The sequence below is a fragment of the Mauremys mutica genome, chromosome 3, assembly GCF_020497125.1.
Source record: "Mauremys mutica isolate MM-2020 ecotype Southern chromosome 3, ASM2049712v1, whole genome shotgun sequence".
In the NCBI taxonomy this organism is placed as follows: Eukaryota; Metazoa; Chordata; order Testudines; family Geoemydidae; genus Mauremys; species Mauremys mutica.
The window spans coordinates 73317422-73340356 of record NC_059074.1 but is presented as its reverse complement, the minus strand read 5'-3'; the positions used below and the strand labels follow the sequence as shown (position 1 = coordinate 73340356).

Sequence of the window (22935 nt, the reverse complement as noted above, 5' to 3'; positions counted from 1 at the left end):
CTATTTGTATGCATGTATCATTTTTATATCTGAAGTTATGAGCATTGGCTCTATACTTGTATTTAAAGTGTCTGCTGTAGGGAGCACATAAGGCAGATTTGGTCAACATAGTGTGAAGGGGTTATTCAAGTAATTGGGAGTACTTACCTAACAATGGACCTTGACAGACGCCAATCCACATCTGAGCTTTCCTGGGGCTGTTCGGGCTAACACATGGGCAATGGCGTCGGTCTGTAAATAACTAAGTAGTGTATGGACATGTGACTTGCCCATGTGACTCCAAAACTCCATCTTGTAGCTGTGATTCTGCATAGAAAAACATAAGGGGTTTCCACCCACAAGAGAGACTATAGAAGGCCCTGGGAAACCCCTCCATTTTGTCTTCAGCTGGCTCAGAAGATAGCCTCTCCACCCCAAAGAGATGCCTGAAAGAAAGAAACTGGAACAAAGGACAATAACTACAGGGGGTGAGTGACTGCTGGACCCAGACTAGGAGGAAGACTAGTCTGTAAAAGAAGCTTATTGGAACATCTCTGAGGGTGAGATTTACCTGCATTTAGTTTCTTACTGTATTAGGCTTAGACTTGCATGTTTTATTTTATTTTGCTTAGTAATTTACTTTGTTCTGTCTGTTATTGTTTGAAACCACTTAAATCCTACTTTTTATATTTAATAAAATTACTTTTTACTTATTAATTAACCCAGAGCAAGTATTAATACCTGGGGGAGCAAACAACTGTGCATATCTCTCTATCGGTGTTCTAGAGGGCAAAACATTTATGAGTTTACCCTGTACAAGCTTTATACTGAGTAAAATGGATTTATTTGGGGTTTGGATCCCATTGGGAACTGGGTATCTGGGTACTGGAGACAGGAGCATCTCTTAAACTGTTTTCAGTTAAGCCTGCAGCTTTTGGAGGACATGGTTCAGACCTGGGTCTGTGTTTGTAGCAGGCTTGCATGTCTGGCACAAACAGACAAGATACTGAAGTCCCAAGGTGCCAGGGGAAACGGGCTCAGAAGTAGTCCCAGCACAGTGAGTGTTAAAGACAGGAACACTTCTTAAGGTGCTTTGAATTAAGCCTACAGCTGTTAGGGGACGTGGTTCAGACCTGGGTCTGGGTTTGCAGCAGGATAGTGGGTCTGGCTCAAACCAGGCAGGGCACTGAAGTCCCAAGCTGCCAGGGCAGGAAAGCAGGAACAGAAGTAGTCTTAGTGCATCAGTTGGCAGCCCCAAGGGGATTTCTGTGATCCAACAGGTCACAGAGGCCTCTTCCGCAACTTCTGTTTTATGGGGGGGGCCCTCTTTGATCAGCGAAGTAGGTTATTCATTCTCAAATGGGGTCTTCCCTTATTCATAACAGCTATTATCCAGAGGCTGCATATTCCTTTAAATACCTTCTTGAATGTCATTCACTCAGAAAAGAATCTATCCCATGGTGGAATAGAACCTGTGACTTAAATCTATGAACAATTTAATATACTACAAAGAAGAATGTGGCATCTGTGGGGTTGTGCAATACATTCTACACTGCAGTTCCATATTCCAAGGTTGGTTTTTTCTTCATTTTTTCCAAGAAATTTGAGAAATATTTTATGATGAAAGAAATGATCTTTACTCTTTCTTATCTAGATCACTTGAGCTACCTGGAAATGTGTCACATATTCCAAAATAAATGCAGTGGGGAGTAGGTAAATACCCATCTTAACTACTATGCACTCACACAATGTTCTGTGGAATGCAGAATCAATTCAGGATTAGAATGACATTATATACATACATTTGAAGGTTTGATGGGCAGCCAAAATGTAAATGTTACGTCCTTAATTTGGATTATTAAATATTAACAGAGTAGAAGTCAAATACTTACACCTGTGTTTTTTTACAGGATATTGCTGAAAAATGAGTGCTAGTTTAAGTCAGGACTCAATATTTTTAAGTAACATTGTTACTCCTCAGTGGCAGTACGCCCCACAGTGACACTCCTTGGAAGAAAGGAATTTTGTACCTACAAAGTAAGAGAAATGCGATGAGTAAGTTCAGGTTCATATATCTCTCATTCACCAGTATTTCAGGTGTACTCTACTGTATCTCTTGTGCAAAGTGGAGAAAAGGTGCCATTGGTGTAGCAGACAACTGCCACTTTGTCATAATGAGATTACTTACAGAATCAGAGAAAAAATTACGTAAGTACTTTTATAATAAAATTGAAAGCTGAGAACAAACAGTGGTTGATGTACAACAAATTTGGCCTGATATTAATTGTCCTTTAGTTGCATAACATGACTTTCTAATAGAACAAAACTTTTTCTTCCTATTTCCATCATAAAATGGTAACTATAATGTGTTGGATTCCTATGGTGCAGTTTGCATTTTGTACGAGCCTTTCAGTAGCCTCAGAGACACTGAAGAGATGTGTTACATACAGTGGCTGAAATCCTAGCTCTATTGAAATCAATATCAAAACTCCCATTGACTTCAGTGGAGCCAAGATTTCACTCAGTAGTTTAAGACTAAGAATAACATACATATCTGAGTGTCTAACTGTGCAGTCATAAGCAAGATAAACAAGTAAATTCAACAGCATTTGTGGTTCTCTTTGAATTCTGAGAAAATTGATAGGCAAAATTGTTGCAGGATGTTTTCTTCGGCATCTCAGAGCTCTGATGGGAACAAAATTCACAATAATGCCTGGTATTCAATGCTATTTCCTGCTGAATGTGTGAATGTTTTCATTAATGGGAATGTATAACAAGTGATTCAGGGATGTAAGGCTTTAATAATAAATGAGTTTGCATGGGAATGGGCTGGAGACAAAAACTGAAAATGTTAAAACTTGAGATCCATGATTTCTTCATAGTCGTAAGATTTTACATTAAAAATAAAAGTATATTATGATCCTATTTTCTTGTAACGTATAGAATGCATAGCTTAAATTTTCACAGGCTTTATACAGCATGGGAAACCTGCGACTCAGACTCATGCAGTTTATATGAAAATAATTTCTTCCCACACAGAAAGCTTCTTAGTGGGGAAAGAAAACCTGACTTCCCAAATCTGCAGCCACTTAACATGCTTCATTTTAAGCATTTGGATAGTTCAGCTGAAGTCAATAGGACTATTCATATGCTTAACTTTAATCCTGCATATACATGTTTACAGGATCTTTACCTTGGCTGCAAGTCAGAGACAGAGGGCAGGCCAGGGAGGGGGAGGCTATACATCCTTAAAAATGTGACTTTAGGAGCAACAGAAAAGTAGAAGTTGAAACAAAAGTAAATAATCAGGTACATAAAATGATTGCCTCTAACGAGAGAAGTATATTAGCAGTGTAAGCACAGTAAGTATAACGAGGTTGTGAAAAAATTGCTAAAAAGATTAAACTTTTAAGCCAGGGTAAACAATACCTGTGCTATACCTAACCCCCTAAAACCAAACTCTCTACAGTTTAAAGGAATGATTGCAACTTTGTCAATTTTGTTTGAAAAGCATAACTTCCTTTGTCTCTCATTTGTATTACCTTCTTTCCCTGCAGGGTTTCACTCCCTCTTGTGTTTTTTCCTAAGTTATCTTCAGTGTCTCTGTGTTGCCTTTTTCTTCTCCCTCCATCCATCCCCTTATATCTCTCTCTTTGTCTGCATTGTGTCCTCTGCCTCCCTCCTCTTTTCTTTATTATGATTGTAATAGCACCCAGAGTGTGTTAACTACAGTAACAAACAAAAGAAAACTGTCCATACCCTGAAGAAATGACAGTATAAAAATACCTCTTCTTTCTCCCCCCCGCCCCCGCATACTCCTCAGTACTAAGAACAGCCATACTGGATGAAACCAATGGTCCATCTAGCCCAGTATCCTCCTACAGTATCCTCCTACAGTATCCCAGTATCAGTGCCAGATACTTCAGAGAGAATGAACAGAACAGGGCAAATATCAAGTGAGCCATCCCCTGTTGTCCAGTCTCAGCTTCTGGCAGTCAGAGGTTTAGGGACATCCAGTACATCTTTTTGCATTCAAGCCTATCAGCCCCTCCTTTCTCTTTCCTACACTTCTCTACCACATTTCACACATAAGGCCTGGAAATTTTACCAGACAGCTAATGACCAGAAACCATGAAGAAAGATGTGTGGTCCCCTGGTCAACAATCCAGTGAGAAGCCAATGCCTTTTCACCTCCCCTGGCAGGGCTGTCCCTAGACATTTTGGTGGCATACACAGCCCCCCCATGAGGGCGGGGGAGCAGGAGCACACTTGGGGGGGGGCAGGGGAAAATCGCTCCCCAACACAAGCTGGCGGAGCAGGTTGGGGCCAGGTCGATCCACTTCCTGCCACCCGGTGAGTGCAGGGCAGGCCTGACCCCACACTCATAGGGCAATGGGAAGTGGAATGACCTGGCCCCAGCCCGCTCCACTCTGCTCCCCTGGCTCCCAGCCTTGGGACTGGGGGGCAGGGAGGAACTGCCGCCCAGCACTCACCGGCAGCACGGAGCGGGCTGGGGCCGTGTTGCTCCACTTCTCGCCGCCCCATGAGTGCAGGGCGCGCCCGACCCCTCTGTAAGCCCCCGGGATGTTGCTCAGGGAAAGGGGTGGAGTGGGGGGTGGGGCTGGGGCGGAGCAGGAGTGGGAAGAGGCAGGGTGGGGGTGAAGCAGGGGCAGGAGCTATGGGGAAGGGGGAGGGTGACCAGACAGCAAATGTGAAAAATCTGGACGGGGGTGGGAGACTAATAGGAGTCTATATAAGACCCAAAAATCAGGACTGTCCCTATAAAATCGGGACATCTGGGCACCCTAAGAAGGGGTAGAGTGGGGGCGGGGCTGGGGCAAAGCAGGGGCAGAAGGAGGTGGGGCTAGGGCAGAGCAGGGGCGGGGGCAATGGGGAAGAGGTGGAGCAGGAGCAGGGGTAGTTTCCCTGAGTGGCTCAGCTGGCCAGGGGATTGGGCTGCCCGCTGGAGCAGCACACAGCTGCGTAGGGCACCTGGAAATTAGGGGCAATTTGGTGCCCCAAATTTCCGGGTTCCCTACACAGCTGCGTACCTTGCGTATGGATAAGGACGGCCCTGTCTCCTGATGCTAAAAGGGAGGGATTTGTTAAAAGGCAGTTGCAAACCAGGCTAATATTCTGGGGCGTATTAATGAAACCAGCATATGTAAAACATGGGACGTAATTGTCCTGCTCTACTCAGCTGAAGTACTTTGACCAGTTCTGGGTGCCACACTTTAGGAAATAAGAGGACAAACTGGAGAGAGTCCAGAGAAGAGCAACAAACCTGATGGAAGGTTTAGAAAACCTGATCTATGAGAAAAGGTTAAAAAAAACTGGGCAAATTTAGTCCTGAACACGGAAGACTGAGAGGGGATCTGATAACAGTCTTCAAATATGTTAAGTTTCAGAGTAGCAGCCGTGTTAGTCTGTATCCGCAAAAAGAACAGGAGTACTCGTGGCACCTTAAAGACTAACAAATGTATTTTAGCATGAGCTCCGAAGAAGTGAGCTGTAGCTCACGAAAGCTCATGCTAAAATAAATATGTTAAGGACGGTGATCAACTGTTTTTCTTGTCCACTGAAGACAGGACAAGAAGTAATTGGCTTAAGCTGCAGCAAGAAAGGTTTAGGTTAGTTATTAGGAAAAACTTTCTAACTATAAGAATAGTTAATATTAGAATAGGCTTCCAAAGGATGTTGTGGAATCCCTGGTTTTAAGAACAGGCTAGACAAACACCTGTCAGGAATATTTTGTGTTTACTTGGTCCTGCCTCAGCAAAGGGTTCTGGACTAGATTACCTCTCAAAGTCTCTTCCAGCCCTTTGGTTCTATGATTCAGGATTCCTTTCAGGGGGTTGGCTCTGATGCTCCAGCTTTCATACTAGCCTCTGCCTGGTAGTTGTCTGGTAAATTTAAAAAATCCTTCTGACTGGAGAGAAGGAGAAGCAGCATTTCCTGTCTGGTCCTTGCTTCCACCCCAGAGCATCTGCGATTCTACTTCTCCCCTGACTGCTACTTTTGAGGCTTCCTTCCCAGTGGCTACCTCCAGGGCCTGCTTCTGCTGCTACCCATATCTTTCCTATGTAGCAGCAGAAGATAATTGACCATGGATTTACACAACAGCAGTGAAAACTACCAAGTTTAATTAGTTTTCATTCTGCTGCAACTTGGGAAAGCTTTGGGGGCACAATAGAAATCCTGGAACCATCTGTAGACTTTGGAAGACAGCACTGCTTTGGTTTTTACAGTGGTTAAGACTAGACATATCCATTATTTAAAAATTGAAAGCTTAGGTCATGAAGAAGTTGAATGGGACTCAGCAAATTAATCTTGCTTCACTCCATGGATGACTGGATTTTTTAAGCTCTGAATACAACCCAATGCTATTGCAGGGCCATAGTCCCTTTTTTATTATGTAACTAATCCTGGTATTTATTGAGTGGCTCACTAAGTAGATGTATTTGTTATGGATTTGTTCCAACTGTACAGCAGTGTAACTACTGTACATATATACAAGTGCTAGTAAAGTCAGTATGAAACTGACTGATCTACATTGTGGATTTCCAAAATCTGCCAGTATATCCCTATATAATGGCCAGATATCAGATTTTGAACCAAAGTCCAGCAAGCGTGGGGTGATGCTTTTCTTAGAAAAGAATACCTTTCATGTCTTGCCTATTGTCTGAACATGTGTTGCGAAAGCCTCAAAAAGAGCATAGTCTAATAAAAGTGGGTGTTATAGCCATAATAAGTACAGTGGGTTCACTTTTTAAAAGTTTCCTTTTAAATTTGGAATGGTTAAGTAATACATTTATTGGTACGAACAGATATTCCCTACACTGACACTGGGGAATATTACTAGTACTATTAATATCTATCTAATGTAAAAATAATACATTATACGCTTTGCTTGGGCTTGGATGCATAATAGATGTATGTTTATGTTGCTGAGTTTGGAGTTAAGGTTTTGCATTATTGTGTGATTCTGAGGAATATGGTGTGTTACTATGCATGTTGGATGTGTATGGAGCTTATTCACAGAAGGGCAATGAAAGCAGGAAATGCACTATATGTGAGTTAAAACATGTTAATAAAGGATACCATGACTGGACATGTTCTTACTTTCAAGGATTTGTGGAGAGGTATTGCCCTTAATTATTAATTATTAAGCAACCGTAATTATTTTTAACAGTTGTCTGTTAGTAGTAATAATATATAATACTCTGGAACAAAAGCATTTCAGTCTTTGCTGGCAGTGAGAAGATTAAAGAGAAAAATTACATTTTGTTTTCAAGACAGAATTATCCCCAGGAGTATTTTTCAAGCTATGAATATAGTTTAGTATCTGATTTGAGTCCCATATCCTTTAGATTTTAAGAACCTCAAGTGTGCTATTTTGCAGATTAAATGAACTGTGATGGGACAATAATGTTTTCATCTACTGGCAGTGTAGATGATTCAGTATAGGTAGCCTCATGAACTGAAAATTCCTCCATATTGACAGATGAAGGAACAGTTCCTAGACAATTCAAGGGAAGAAATGTGTGATGATGCAAAGGGTTGAGAGTTTATATGCCAGGGTGATAGATGCCTTAGAAATATTTGTGATAGATTGTGCTGACAAGAAGAAAAGCCAAAGCAGCCAAAAGATTTTAAAAAAACAAAAAACAGATTTGACCAGACATTGTAGCCATGTTGATCCCAGGACCAAAACATCGTGCTCCATGGACCAACACAGATACAACACTGCATACAATGGAAGATATTGAACGTTGCCATCTGAAATGGAAACTCCATGGAGAAAAAGGGAAGCAAAAGAAACTGAACCTCATCCCCAGAGGCCTAACCATCCATAAGTCTCTGACCACTCTATATAGCATCGCTCTGCAGAAGGACTTCAAAAAACTGAAGAACCACTTACTGTACCTCATTCCAACAGGAACCACCTCAAACAAAAGGTCGTCATGTGCTCCTTACAGAAATTGGTCAGATAAAAGATATTACCCACCCACCTTGTCTTTCTAAGATTTGCCTAGAGGCATTTAGTCTATGTGCACATTTTTAAGACATATCAATTTGGTTTTAAAGTGTTCCAATACTGGGTAATCATTTTCTAATTGATTTAGTATTAACATCCAGAGAGAATTAAATTAGCTAAATGCTGTTTCATCACTTTTCTAAGTCATCAACCATTTTCAATTACCACTCAAGCAACATACACAAACTTTTGCAATATGTAATATTTTTATTGACAATACAGGGTAATACAACTTTAAAAAGCAAACAGACATCTATAGAACTTCCTCACTATATGTCAGAGAAGGGCAAGTCTGACCGGTTTGGCTCCCAACACCAAACATCACAGTGTTCCTGATCTTGTTTCAGAGTCATATAGGTAGGTATGTAGGATAGAAGGTATTCTTCTATTCTGTCAATAAGATCAGAAATGGAAATAGGACTACTAATTGCAGAGCTACACTTCTGAAGACCAGAGGTACAGTATAAGGTTCCAAGGGGCTACTTGCTTTGTTTGTGCCTAAGCTTAGCCCTGAGTAAGCACATGTGTATAATCATATAGACCAGTGTTTCTCAAACTGGGGTTGCCGCTTGTGTAGGGAAAGCCCCTGGCGGGCTGGGCCAGTTTGTTTACCTGCCCTGTCCACAGGTCCAGCCGATCGCGGCTTCCACTGGCCGCGGTTTGCTACTCTGGGCCAATGGGAGCTTCTGGAAGCGGCGCTGGCCAAGGGATGTACTGGCTGCCGCTTCCAGCAGCTCCCATTGGCCTGCAGCGGCAAACCACGGCCAGTGGGAGCCGCAATCGGCCGGACCTGCAGATGGGGCAGGTAAACAAACTGGCCCAGCCCGCCAGGGGCTTTCCCTACACAAGTGGTGACCCCAGTTTGAGAAATGTTTGCTTTATATGTTCAAAAGACTATTATATTAGCCACTCTTCAACACATGAAGTTGTTAAAGAGCTGTTCTACAGAATGCTTTCCCTAAAACTAGGGTCTTGTTTTGGGATCTTAAATTGGAATTTGCAGCTACAAAGCAAGATCACTGAGAGGAAGGTACAGTGTCAGGGTGCAGCAGTTTCTTCAAATATCTGTATGCATTATATAGTCCACTGAGCAGCATTAGTAGTTGGGAAAATGCCAACTGAGCACAGTAATTTCCTTAATTATGCAGTTAAAACAATAACATCTTCAAATTAATTAGATCTGCCTTCATGATGCAGACAGTTTTATGTGATGAAATGGGGATGAACTCCATGCTCAAGCCTATGGGCAAACTTGGCAACTGATTTATTGCCAACAGAAGAGGAAGTCTTCAACTGAGTTAGCAAATGGACAAGCACTTCATTGTAACAGTCACTAACACTTTTTTTGTCATTAGATTATTGGCAGAGTGTAATTTATCTTTGTCCAGTGTATCCATAATAGCAATAACCATTTCTTAAAACATCTAATTGTGTGAAGTGCTGCACAGAACAGATAAACATATATTTCCTGCCCTGAGGAGCTTACAGATTAATTAGCTATGATGTAACAAGGGATCACAAGAGCGTAAGGAGAGAGCTAGGGGGAGGAAATGGGTAATACCAATAAGATACTTCCATTACTTAATGAATAGCATGATGGGATGCAGTTTAATAAAAGGAATCATATTTTTTAATTGGGTAACTTCTTGTATGCTTTCCAGAAGAAGTGGGTCTTACAGAGGGACTTGAATGTGGAAAGGGAAAGGGTAGTAGCTTTGCAGACCAGGTCAGAAGGATATTGCATATATAGGGGATAGGGTAGAAGGACAGATGGTTGTGGGAGAAAAGAATTCATGGCCTATTGAAGCTGGTGTCAGTGGCATCAGATTGCAAATCTGAAATATTTATTTTGTGGCTAGTTAAACATATCAGCCAATTTTACTGTACACACAAACAAACCAGATGTAAAATTCAGGCATATGGTTGTTTCCTGCTTACTCTTATAAACCAAGGTTTTCAGAGTGACAAGTGGTTCTAGGCATTCAACTTGAGATACCTGAAAGGGGCCCGATTTTTAGAAAATGTAGAGTGCTCATCCTCTTAAAACTGGACCTTTTCAAGGTGTTTGCAGTGAGGGGTGCCATTTAGGGAGGGCAAGGGGGCACCTGTCCCCCACCACTCCCCCAGTTTCATACCACAGTGGAGCAGGGGTGTCATTTCAGATTCTGGTAGGTACCTCACCCTCCCTAAATGGTGGCCCTGCAGGCTAGCTCATTGGTACAGCATACTGGGCTCACTCTGCCAGATGCTATATCCCTTCTCCAGCTTCCTGTTGGGGGAGCTGATCAGTGCTGGACAGTGGCTGATGGAAAGGGCAGAAGGAGGATAGGCTGCACAGCTGGTTCCTGACAAGTTACTTGCAGCTGCTGGAGGTACAAGACTGGCCAAGTACCTAGGAGGCATGGGGAGGGGGTGCACGGGGCTAGGGCCACAAGAGAGTGCAAGCATTAGGGGTGAAGGAGTTCAGGGGGTTAGTGGAAAAGAGCACAGAAGAGGTGAGAGGAGAAGGGATGCAGAAAGGGAGTGCAGGGGTTAGGGGAGAAGAGGATACATTAGCATCAGTATAAGTGCTAGGAGGGTAGGAGTGCACAAGGGGGCTATGTAATGGAGCATACATGAAATGTGCTAGTAGATTCTGTACAGATCTGTGCCATAAGGGAATGTGTGGGCAGTTAGCACAGGATGGAGCTGTTGCCTTCCCCAGATCTGCTGTCTGGCCAGGCATCATTGGGACTGTTCATGCTCCCTAACCTGTGTGCAGGGCTGAGCCCTGGCAGAGCAGTGTCGCCAGCCTGGGACCTGGTCCTTTCCAGCACTGGGGGGAGAGAGGGCACCTGGGGTTAAGGCTCTCATTAAAGTTGCTAATCACCAGTTGTACCCCTCATTGCAGTGGTCAGTTGGACATTAACAAGTCGAGTGTGATTACTTCTGGTCCATATTGGTGCATAGTACTTGGCTATGGTGTACACAAGGACCATTGTTGATGTCCATAACACTGATGCTGATGCTCCTCATCTTGAGGTTGCCAGTTTCTGGACCAGGTTGACCCTGGTTTTTGTCTTGGTGGCTACCTTCTTCAGATGGTTGTAGAAGGTCAGTGTGCGATTCAGATTCACTGTGAGATAGTTTGGAGTGGGATTATGTTGACAGTGTTGCCACAGAAGGTCACTTTCAGGGTGTGCTTATTGTTCAAGATGGAATGCAGTGACTGTTTTTTTGTGGGGATTTGGCTTGAGCCTCCATTTCTGGAAATATTCCTCCATGCTGTTTAGGTCCCCATTCAAGGTGGGCTCTATGTTGATGAAGGTGGGTGCTTACGTTGCATGGGCAAAGTCATCTGCATATGCAAATTTGCATGACTTTTGTTGGTGGCATGTCGCCCATGTAGACATTGAAGAGTATTGGTGCGAGTACCGAGCCTTGTGGCAGTCCGTTGTTGAGGAACTGGGGTGAACTGACTTTGTCGCCCAAGTGGACACATAGCCCCCTATTGCTCAGCATTGTCCTTAGCAGGCATAGTGTTTTGAGGCAGGGGATGATCCTTGCGAGCTTCAGCATCAGGCCTTTAATTCAGACCATATCATAGACCGATGACAGGTCTACAAAGGCTACATCCATCTTAGATTTCCTCTGGAATCTGGCCTTGATGTGTGTAACACTTGCCAAAACTTGGTCACAGTAGCTGTGTTTTTGCTGGAATCAGGCTTATTCTTTGGGGGGTCACTGACTGAATGAGAACGCGGATTCTCCAGAGAATGATACGTTCCAGGAGTTTCTAGGTTAGAACATAAGAACGTCCCTACTAGGTCAGACCAAAGGTCCATCTAGCCCATTATCCTGTCTTCTGACAGTGGCCAGAGCCAGGTGCCACAGAGGGAATGAACATAACAGGTAATCATCAAGTGATCCATCCCCTGTCGCTCATTCCTAGCTTCTGGCAAATAGAGGCTAGGGACACCATTCCTGTCCATCCTGGCTAATAGACATTGATGGACCTATCCTCCATGAATTTATCTAGTTCTTTTTTGAACCCTGTTATGGTCTTGGCCTTCACAACATCCTCTGGCAAGGAGTTCCACAGGTTGACTGTGCATTGTGTGAAGAAATACTTCCTTTTATTTGTTTTAAACCTGCTGCCTATTAATTTCATTTGGTGACCCCTAGTTCTTCTGTTATGAGAAGTAGTAAACAACACTTCCTTATCTACTTTCTCTACACCAGTCATGATTTTATAGACCTCAATCATATCTCTCCTTAGTTGTCTCTTTTCTAAACTGAAAAGTCCCAGATTTGTTAATCTCTCCTCATACAGAAGCCATTCCATACCCCTAATAATTTTTTTTGCACTTTTCTGAACCTTTTCCAATTCCAGTATATCTCTTTTGAGATGGGGAAACCACATCTGCACACATTATTGAAGATGTGGGCGTATAATGGGTTTATAGAGCAGCAATATAATATTTTCTGTATTATCATCTATCCCTTTCTTAATTATTCTTAGCATTCTGTTCACTTTTTTGACTGCTGCTGCACATTGAGTGGATGTTTTCAGTGAACTATCCACAGTGACTCCAAGATCTCTTTTTGAGGGATAACAGCTAATTTAGACCCCATCATTTTATATGTATAGTTGGGATTATGCTTTCCAATGTGCATTTCTTTGCATTTATCAACATTAAATTTCATCTGCCATTTTGTTGCCAATCACCCAGTTTTGAGAGATCCTTTTGTAGCTCTTCACAGTCTGCCTGGGTCTTAACTATCTTTAGTAATTTTGTATCATCTGCAAATTTTGCCACCTCACTGTTACCCCTTTTTCCAGATCATTTATGAATATGTTGAATAGCACTGGTCCCAGAACAGACCCTTGGGGGACACCGCTATTTACCTGTCTCCATTCTGAGAACTGAGCATTTATACCTACCCTTTGTTTCCTATCTTTTAACCAGTTACAAATCCATGAGAGCACCTTCTACTTTATCCCGTGGCAGCTTACTTTGCGTAAGAGCCTTGGGTGAGGGACCTTGTCAAAGGCTTTCTGAAAATCTAAGTACACTATATCCACTAACAGCTGCTACTCTGAAAACTATATCTACTGTATCCCCTTGGTCCACATCCTTGTTGACCCCTCAAAGAATTCTAGTAGATTGGCGAGGCATGATTTCCCTTTACTAAAACCATGTTGACTCTTCCTCAACAAATTATGCTCATCTATATGTCTGACAATATTGTTCTTTATTATAGTTTCAACAAGTTTGTCTGGTAGTGATTTCAGGATTATGGGCCTGTAATTGCTGGGATCACCTCTGGAGCCCTTTTTAAAAATTGACATCACATTAGCTATCCTCCAGCCATCTGGTACAGAAGCTGATTTAAATGACTACAGTCCATAGTTCTGCAATTTCACATTCGAGTTCCTTCAGAACTCTTGGGTGAATACCATCTGGTCCTGGTGACTTATTGCTGTTTATTTTATCAATTTGTTCCAAAACCTCCTTTAATGATACCTCAATCTGGGACAGTTCCTCAGATCTGTCACCTAAAAAGAATGGCTCAGGTTTGGGAATCTCCCTCACATCCTCAGCAGTGAAGACCAATGCAAAGAATTCATTTAGTTTTGCCACAGTGGCCTTATCGTCCTTGAGTCCTCCTTTAGCACCTCGATTGTCCAGTGGCCCCACTGCTTGTTTAGCAGGCTTCCTGCTTCTGATGTAGTTAAAAAAAATGCTATTACTTTTTGACTCTTTGTCTATCTGTTCCTCAAATTCTTTTTTGGCCTTCTTAATTGTAGTTTTACACTTCATTTGCCAGTGTTTATGCTCCTTTCTATTTTCCTCATTAGGATTTAAGTTTCACTTTTGAAAGGATGCCTTTTTGCCTCTCACTGCTTTTACGTTGTTGTTTAGCCACGGTGGCTCTTTTTTGGTTCTCTTACTATGTTTTTTAATTTGGGGTATACATTTAAATTGAGCCTCTGTTATGGTGTCTTTAAAAAGTTTCCACTCAGCTTGCAGAGATTTCACTTTTGGCACTGTACCCTTTAATTTCTGTTTAATTAATCTCATTTTTGTGTAGTTCCCCTTTCTGAAATTAAATGCTACAGTGTTGGGCCACTGTCGTGTTTTTCCTGCCACAGGGATATTAAATTTAATTATATTATGGTCACTATTACCAAGCGGTCCAGCTATATTCACCTCTCGGACCAGATCCTGTGCTTCATTTAGGACTCAGTCTGGTGGGTTCCAGGACCAGCTGCTCCAAGAAGCAGTCATTTAAGGTGTCAAGGAAAAGAAAATAACAGCATCCCATCATGAGGTGATGTGTTCCCAGTCAATATGGGGATAATTGAAATCCCCCATTATTATTATTGAGTTTTTTATTTTAATAGCCTCTCTAATCTCCTTGAGCATTTCATAGTCACTAGCACCATCCTGGTCAGGTGGTCGGTAATATATCCCTACTGCTATATTCTTATTATTAGAGCATGGAATTTCTATCCATAGAGAGTCTATGGTACAGTTTGATTCATTTATGATTTTTACTTCGTTTGATTCTATGCTTTCTTTCACATATAATGCCACTTCCCCACCAGCACGACCTGTTCTGTCCTTCTGATATATTTTGTATCCTGGTATTACTGTATCCCCATTGATTATCCCCATTCCACCAAGTTTCTGTGATGCCTATTATATCAATAATAGTTCACCCATTTTATTATTTAGACTTCTAGCATTGGTATATAAGCACTTTCAAAATTTGTCTCCTTTTTGCTGTCTACCATTACGCAATGAAATTGAATGGGACTCTTTTTTTATTTGACTGTTTCTGATCAGACCCTGCCTGTATTTTATCATTTTCCATCCTCTCGTCCTCAATAGGACATAGAGCAGTGGTCCCCAACCTTTTTGTGGCCAGTAGCACATTCATGTTTTCAGAAGAGTGTGGCGGGCGCCAACAATTTTTCAAGGCTTATTTTGTATTTGTACATTAAATAATACGAAAAACATCATATTTAATATTACATAATATATGAATCCAGAGAGAAGCTGGTGCCCACAGCCCCGGAGTACTCTATCCCCAGCAGGTGTGGGGCCCCAGCTTCTCTCTCCCCTGCTGGGCACTAGGCGGGCCCCACGCCTGCCGGGAACAGAGAACACCGTGCCCACATCCTGAGTTCTCTGTCCCTGTCAGGCAGGTGCACTAGGCGGGCACACATAAATGCCCTGGCGAGCACCATGGTGCCCGCGGGCACTGCATTGGGGACCACTGACATAGAGATTCTCTATTAATAGATCGTCCCCTAAGGTATGTCCGAACCATGTGCTCCTCCGTACCTGTCAGTTTTCCCCAGCCCTTAGTTTAAAAACTGCTCTATGACTTTTTTAATGTTAAGTACCAGCAATCTGGTTCCATTTTGGTTTAGGTGGAGCCCATCCTTCCTGTATAGGCTCCCCCTTTCCCAAAAGTTTTGCTAGTTCCTAATAAATCTAAAGCCCTCCTCCCTACACCATCGTCTCACCCACACATTGAGTCTCTGCAGTTCTGCCTGTCTAACTGGCCCTGCTCATGGATCTGGGAGCATCTCAGAGAATGCTACCATGGAGGTCCTGGACTTCAATCTCTTACCTAGGTGCCTAAATTTAGCTCCAGGATCTCTCTCCTATCCCTCCCTATGTCATTAGTACCTACATGTACTACGACCACCAGCTCCTCCCTAGCATTACACATAAAACTATCTAGATGTTTTGAGAGATCCACAACCTTCACACCAGGCAGGCAAGTCACCATGTGGTTCTCCCAGTCATCACAAACCAAGCTATCTATGTTTCTAATGATCGAATCGCCCATTACTAATACCTGTCTCTTTCTAATAGCTGGAGTTCCCTCCCCCGGAGAGGTAACCACAACACCATCTTAAAGGAGGGTCCCAACTGTGGGATTGTTTCCTTCTGCTTCAGTTAGATGCTCTCCTTCCCTGGGACTTTCATCCTCCTCAAAAGCACAGAGGCTGTCAGACCGGGGGTGGGACCATTCTACTGTGTCCCAGAAAGTCTCATCTATGTACCTCTCTGTTGCATCGCAGAGGAGCAGGGACAGAGTCTGACAACCCATGTGATCATAAGCAGAGAGTACTTTATTCCTTTCCAGCATGCTCTTTATACTCTTAAAGCAGGCAAGCAAGCAGTTGCTAATTGGTTAACAAATTTAACACACCCGCAGCTGTAACTTCATAGAACTAGCCAAGGCCAACTTCTCAAAACAAAGCTCAAAGCCTAATTAACCCATCCTAAAAACCTAAACATCTTAGCTTCCCACACTACCAGCTGCCAAGCTAGCAAAATATTCTCAACACCTCTCTATCCCCTTCAGCTCCTCCAGTTCAGCCACTCTGGTCTCCAAAGCCCATACACGGTCTCTGAGGGCCAGGAGCTCCTTGCACCAAATGCACACATACACCACCTGCCCATGCGATTGTTAACAGGAGTGATATCAGCCTATAGCTTCCCAAGTTTTTTGCTTGGTTTGAGTATAGCAATGACTATTGCCTCCCACCGGCTTTTTGGATGCATCTGGATTCCATGGTTTTGGTGTACAGTTTCACCAGCCATTGGAGTACCCTGCGGCCTAGTCAATGAAGAAATTCCAGGGTCACTCAGGGTATGTGCTACAGTGCAATAAAATACCTGGAGCTGGCCCATGTTAGCTGACGTTGGTTTGCGGGCCTTGGGCCATGGGGCTATAAAGCTGCAGTGTAGATGTTTGGGCTCAGGCTAAAGCCTGAGCTCTTGGACCCCACCAGGTCATGGATTTAAATCATGACCCAACTGAGTAATGGGAAGAGAGACCACTGCAGGGCCGAAGCAGCTATTGGCAGGGGGACACCAGATGGGACAGATGGTGCATAAAAGGCAAGTTGTCTCTGGATATTATGGGGACCTTAACCAATTTCATTTTCTCCACAGGGGCAATTTGAAGTTACATGCCAAATTCATACTCCCCTGGGTTGGCCTGGCAAGGTAGATAATGCCTGGTAACATTTTAAAATACCTGGCCATCTGCTTTTTTCAATTTGCCAGCATTCAGGGATACCAGAGGCTGCAAATATGTGAGAAAGTTTCCCAAGATTCCCAGAATGGAGTAAGAGTGCAAACAATGTTTCCACAGAGGAACTGAAAGGTCATTTATGGGGAAGCACGTGTCAGCTCTGGTTCTCCCAGCAGTGGGAGATAGACAGCTGTGCTCTCAGATAGAGGCCTCTTTGCATGCAGGATGAGACTCCAGTGTCAGGGCATGGACCAGGGCAGGCAGCCTTCTCCCAACTCACTTTATCGTCTGCCACTCCCATGTAGCTGGAAGGGAGGGTGAGGCCCGTAGAGGGTGTTTCTTCCAATTCCTGTTCTGGGTAACGGTAACTGTCCTAAGGGGCACCCAATGAATCTCTGGTTCCCAGACAGTTGCCAGCTCTGGATGGCCAACATGACCTAGAGAGACAGCACTGAGAGTAATTGGTGAGGGAGGCTAAAGCAAAAGCCAGGCAGAATGTGCACGGCTCCCAGTCCCAAGTATTCCAACACTCTCCAGGAGTGCCTGGCCCAGAGTTGGTAGGAGGAAAACAATGATTCAAAGATTCCAACAGTCCCTGAAATGCAAATTAAAAGAATGGTAAAGTAGATGTTGTTTTTGAACTCAAGGAATCTTCTTGATTTCTTTGGTTCTGAGTTCTTCTGTTATAATCAAAAGGTTATTTAATTATAAATGTTTTATACAAATTACACTACTCACAATTTCTTGTGATTAAAAAGAAAACTCTCTGCAGCATTTAACAACACAGTTGACATGGGATACCACTTTCAGGTGAGACAGCAGTTATGCTCCACAGCGCACACATCTCCCTCTGAGGTGAGAGGTTGACAGAACAAACACATGACAGTTGTTAGTCACATCACTTAGTGCGTTACTGGAAAACACTCAGATATTACGGTGATGAGTGTGGTATAAGAACCTGTACAGGCTAGAATGAGCTTGCTACTTCATTATCGTATAAATTTAAAAGTGCAGAAAGTAATCAGGTTCTAGTACACACTATCTGCTTCCTCTTTATATTGAAATCCATTAGTTAGCCCAAGGGAAACTGTAATTCCTTTCTTTACCCAAGTCAGTGGACTAGAAAATCATTAGCAAGCTCTATTATAGAATATATTTTCAGCTGATAGGTATTGAAACTTCAAGGGACCTGGACTGCATTAACCATTTGACTTTGCTTATGTCTTAAATATCTGTACTGTAATAGTAGAGTTGAATGTTCCTTAGAACATTATAGTTACAACATATCCACACTGGTATTCATAGGAGATTATGGACAATGGAATAATTGTATTTTGTTAATTTTTCAAATTGATAAATTATATATTGCTCTACTGTAATATATTAGGGTAATGCAAAACCTGCACTAAGCAAATAAGCAAATAGCTTGTTTAAATTATGTATTTATTATTCCATTTTTAACAAGCTCTTCTTAGAATGCTAGCAACTTTTATGATCTATTGAGGCATATGTGAAAAAATGAAAGCTTATAATGGATTAAGATGACATTAAGTAAGTGAGATTCAGATATATCAGAGGTAAAATGGGGAATGTATGTTTGAAGAGAGCTAGGTCTGTTTATTTATATTAAAGGCCTATGCACCTTTGCGGATTAGTGTGTACAGAAAGGCTTAGCATCTCTATTATTGTTATAATATTCTCATTATCATTTTATTAAATGAATCCCTTCTTGATATTTTCCATCAGAGACATTAGAATGTTTGCCTCCCCTCATTCCTGCTTATATACCGGGGAGCAGTTCAACAAAGTTATTAACCATAGTCCATATTCATTACCCATATTTTGTTTCTTCACAACTGATTCTCCAAAAATAATTAACTTGGAATGCTTGCTCTCATGTTCCTAGGTGGCTTTATTTTTCTTCAGAAAGTCTGTTTTCCTGGTCAGACTTCCATACTGGGCAGCATGGATGATGATATAATCTTGTTTGTCCAGAACTGAGATAATTGGGATTCATATAAGTCAATGACTTTGTTTGATGGTATTTTCCCCATCCTCAGGCATGAACTAAAATATTCCTCTTCAATTTAAATCCAGTCATATGAACAACTTGAATATTACAAATACAGAATCAACATTTATTTATAAGAGAGATCACCATAGTTTCACTGATGTACAACTAGTTCTTGGCAATATCTTTATTATTTTCTTACGGGCCCAGAGGTGTGGTTTGTTTGTTTTTTGCAAATGTTGTTTATGTTATATAAATGAGCAATTTCACCAATGTCCATGTTGCCAAAATCACCATAATAATTTATGGTAACAAACACATTTTGGGAACATAACATAACTAAACAGGGAGAGGCATGGAGATGGAATCATAAATAATATACTAATCATCTTGCTTAATCAATTGCTGGAAGATGCTCTAGAGACCACAATGCTGGGTATATTATAAGAACCTAAATATAATAGGAAAATAGATAAATATTACTTTTGTCTTTTTTTAGCACCAAAAGACAAGATAAAGCTCTAAATAGCAGATAATTTCAATTTACCATATATACTCAATCATAAGCCAGTTCCTTTATAAGCTGACTCCCCCTCCCCCAAGATGGATAAGCAAAAATGGAAAATTTTTATAACCCATTCATAAGCCGACCCTATAATTCAGGGGTCAGAAAACTTTGGCTCCCGGCCCATCAGGATAAGCTGCTGGTGGGCTGAGATGGTTTGTTTACCTCGAGCGTCCGCAGGCCCGGAGGTAAATCTAAGTAAGCAAAGTGTCCTGGCGCGCCAACTGCTTACCCTGACGGGCTGGGACAGCAACCGGTGGGGAAATTTTTTTTGTGGGGAGAAACTGGGACTCAGGGGAGTAACCCCTGTGACCACCCTCCACATGACCCCACCACTAGCTTGGGACCCCCCTACTCTCCCCATCCCATCCCTTCCCACCTTATCTGGGGAGGGCCAGGGGAGGACGTCTCTGGCCTGGCTGGAGCTGCTCCGGCAGGCTGGGCAGAGCGGCCGCAGCCTGCTCCGGTGGGCCAGACCAGTCAGTGCAGCCGCAGCATGTTCCAGTGGGCTGGGCCAGGTGGCATGGTCGCAGCGTGCTCCACAGCCTGCTCTGGGGGGCGGGACCAAGCGACACGGCTGCAGCCTGCCAGCCCCGGAGCTGTAGCTGCTTCTGAGACTGGGGGGAGAGCAGCGTGGCCAGAAGCGGAGAGACTCTGGCCCCGCCTCTTCCCTTCTGGCTCTGCAGCCTCTCCTTGCTCCCTCTGTTGGGGGTAGGGGCTGTGTCCTACCTCTCCCTCTCTATACCCATTCATAAGCCAACACCCTTCTCTGGTGCTTCCCTTTTTTACTAAAAAAATTTGGCTTATGAACAAGTATATACGGTAATTTACTTGATAGATCAAAACACATCAGAAAATACCCAAAGACCATAGTGAATAGAGCTCGATCATGAACAACAGGTATCTATAAATACAAGAAAGGTAGAACTGCTTCTGGAGAGTATACTGGCTCAACAGTTTCATATTTTTTGCTGGTTATTTAGTGATTTTATGTTTTTATTAATTTAATATTCAGCTATTTCTACTATTGGTGGATCATTTTGGAAGCTTTTCCCACATTAACAAAAATCCTGTAAGGAGAACGATGGGCAACTGGCATACACATTTTTTTAAAAAAGCCAACATTGCCCTGAGCATTTGAGGGAAGATTTCTCCTGAAAAGATGTGTAAGTGGCAATTCCTTTGACTCCCTAGTCCCATTATCTTAGCATGTCATCTGGATAATTAAGTAAATGTAGCACTTTCCACTGTGAATAGAAAATTTGGTTGAGTGCTGTGTCTGGCACATAGCCTTTATATTTGATTGACTAAGCATATAAAAATGGGAAAAGAAAATATTCTGGTATTTGCTTGCAGAGTCTACAGTTGCATCAGGCATTCAGTATACAAAGGGATACAAAAGCAGCCTGCCTTTCATCCAACTTGAAATAGGATGTATGAGTCATGGAGACTTACCTCTTAGGTGAGTTTAAACAAGTCATTATTACTTCATTATGACACAGCCTGCATATGAAGGGTCCTAAGATACTCTTTGGAAAGGCTAAACAAGTGGAATAGAATGATACTGAAAAGAAAATAAGAGCATACACAAAACACTTGGAAAAACCCATGTAACAGTGCCTTTTGGGGGTAATGCAACAGCTGCAAAGGAAGACATTTGGTGAAACCTTGGCACTATTGAGATCAATTGCATTTTGCCATGAACTTCAGTGGGATTAAAATTAGAGCACATCACAAGGTTGTTTTGTAAAGTTCCACCTGGTTTGGACAATGCAGTGCCCTCAAAACTCGCAGGCTGAGAAGCATGTCTTATGTATGAATTAAAGTATAGTCAAAATAAAAATTATTGATAAAGAATGTCATTTTTCTTTTGAGAGAAGCTGAACATTGTTTGAGACACAGGTAGTACCACAACTTGTGCCCAGGATGTTCCAAATTATAAGTCAATTTCTGCCATGCTTTATTTATTTAACAACCAGAAGAGTACGATTATGTAAACACGAATCCTTTGTATAAATATTAAATAGTAAAAGTTATTCTGATTCAAACCCATGCTTGATTATTTGTGGTATGTTTTCTGGAGAATACTCACCTTTTACCTTCTGTTTAGTTTTTTGCTTATTGATTTATTTTATTTTATTTTGCTTTGTTTCTGTTGGGCTTTAGGGGTCTTGGGATCTTCATCTATTGTATATCTTTATTGCCCTTTCAAAATATTTCAGCTCCTGTTTTCAACTGAATATATTTTTTCACATTTGGAGGAAGTACCTCTGTCTATATAATGGGGGTTTCCAACACTTTAGTAGACACACATCAAAGTGCAGTTGTTCTTTCAGTGTAAATTTGAGGAGGATCCGGAATGGAGGACACTCCATCCTCTGAAGGAAAAATCCTCCTGTTGCTTTTTGCACAGCACTGACACGTGAAGACATTACATCCCCATAAGACAAACAAATAACAACAAACCCCACACCACCCTGATAGAAATTTTGACAATTTTTAGCTTTTAGGTTTTTTTTTTTTTTGTCATTTCAAAATGAAAGTGGGCTCCTAATCTGCTTAGGTGCTTGTCGGCATAGGCACCGACTTCCCCTCTGCCCTGTGGGTGCTTGATCCCCCACCACACCCTAGGCCCCGCCTCTGCCTGCCCCTGCACCACCTTCATCCCGCCCCAATTCCACCCTCTTCCCCCAAGTCTCCACCACTGCCCAGCCTCATTACCGCCTCCTCCCTCGGAGTGCGTCGCACCCCCACTCCTCCCCCTCCCTACTGGAAAGTCCTAAGCACCACCAAACGGCTGTTAGGTGGCGGGCAGGAAGCGCTGGGAGGGGGACAAGCGGGGACACGGCACACTCGGGGGAGAAGGAGGAGAGGAGGGGGCAGGGGAAGCTTGGCTGCCGGTGGGCGGAGCACCCGCTAATTTTTCCCCATGGGTGCTGTAGAATCCCACTGGGTATCTAAATACCTTTGAAAATGTGGGCCCTGAGTGCCTGAGCTACTTTTGAAAATGGAACTTAGATTCCTGAATGTCTATGGTGCTTTTGACAGTTTTACTCTAAATGTAAATTGATATTTACATACTAGTGGCCAGTGTCCATCAGACTAAGTATTTTAGAAGAGGCCAATTGTATGATCTAAACTACTTACTGGTATTTGTAAGAGACTGTGAAACAAACTCAATTTTATTTTAAATATTTTGCTGTGGAGGAGGCACAATATACATGTACAGTTCATAGAACATGTTTAAATATACACACTTACTTAGAGAGCATTGTTGTAAAGAATCCTAACGAAATT

General features: G+C 42.5%; 1 long non-coding RNA gene across 1 annotated transcript; it reads right to left on the bottom strand.

The window, feature by feature from the left end:
* Nucleotides 1-1405: 1405 nt before the first annotated feature.
* On the bottom strand, nucleotides 1406-20134 carry LOC123367167. Its single transcript, XR_006578334.1, has 3 exons — nucleotides 20018-20134; nucleotides 17801-17912; nucleotides 1406-2009 (listed from the first exon to the last, which is right to left on the bottom strand). It is a non-coding gene; the product is annotated as an uncharacterized LOC123367167 (long non-coding RNA).
* Between the last annotated feature and the right edge of the window lie 2801 nt (nucleotides 20135-22935).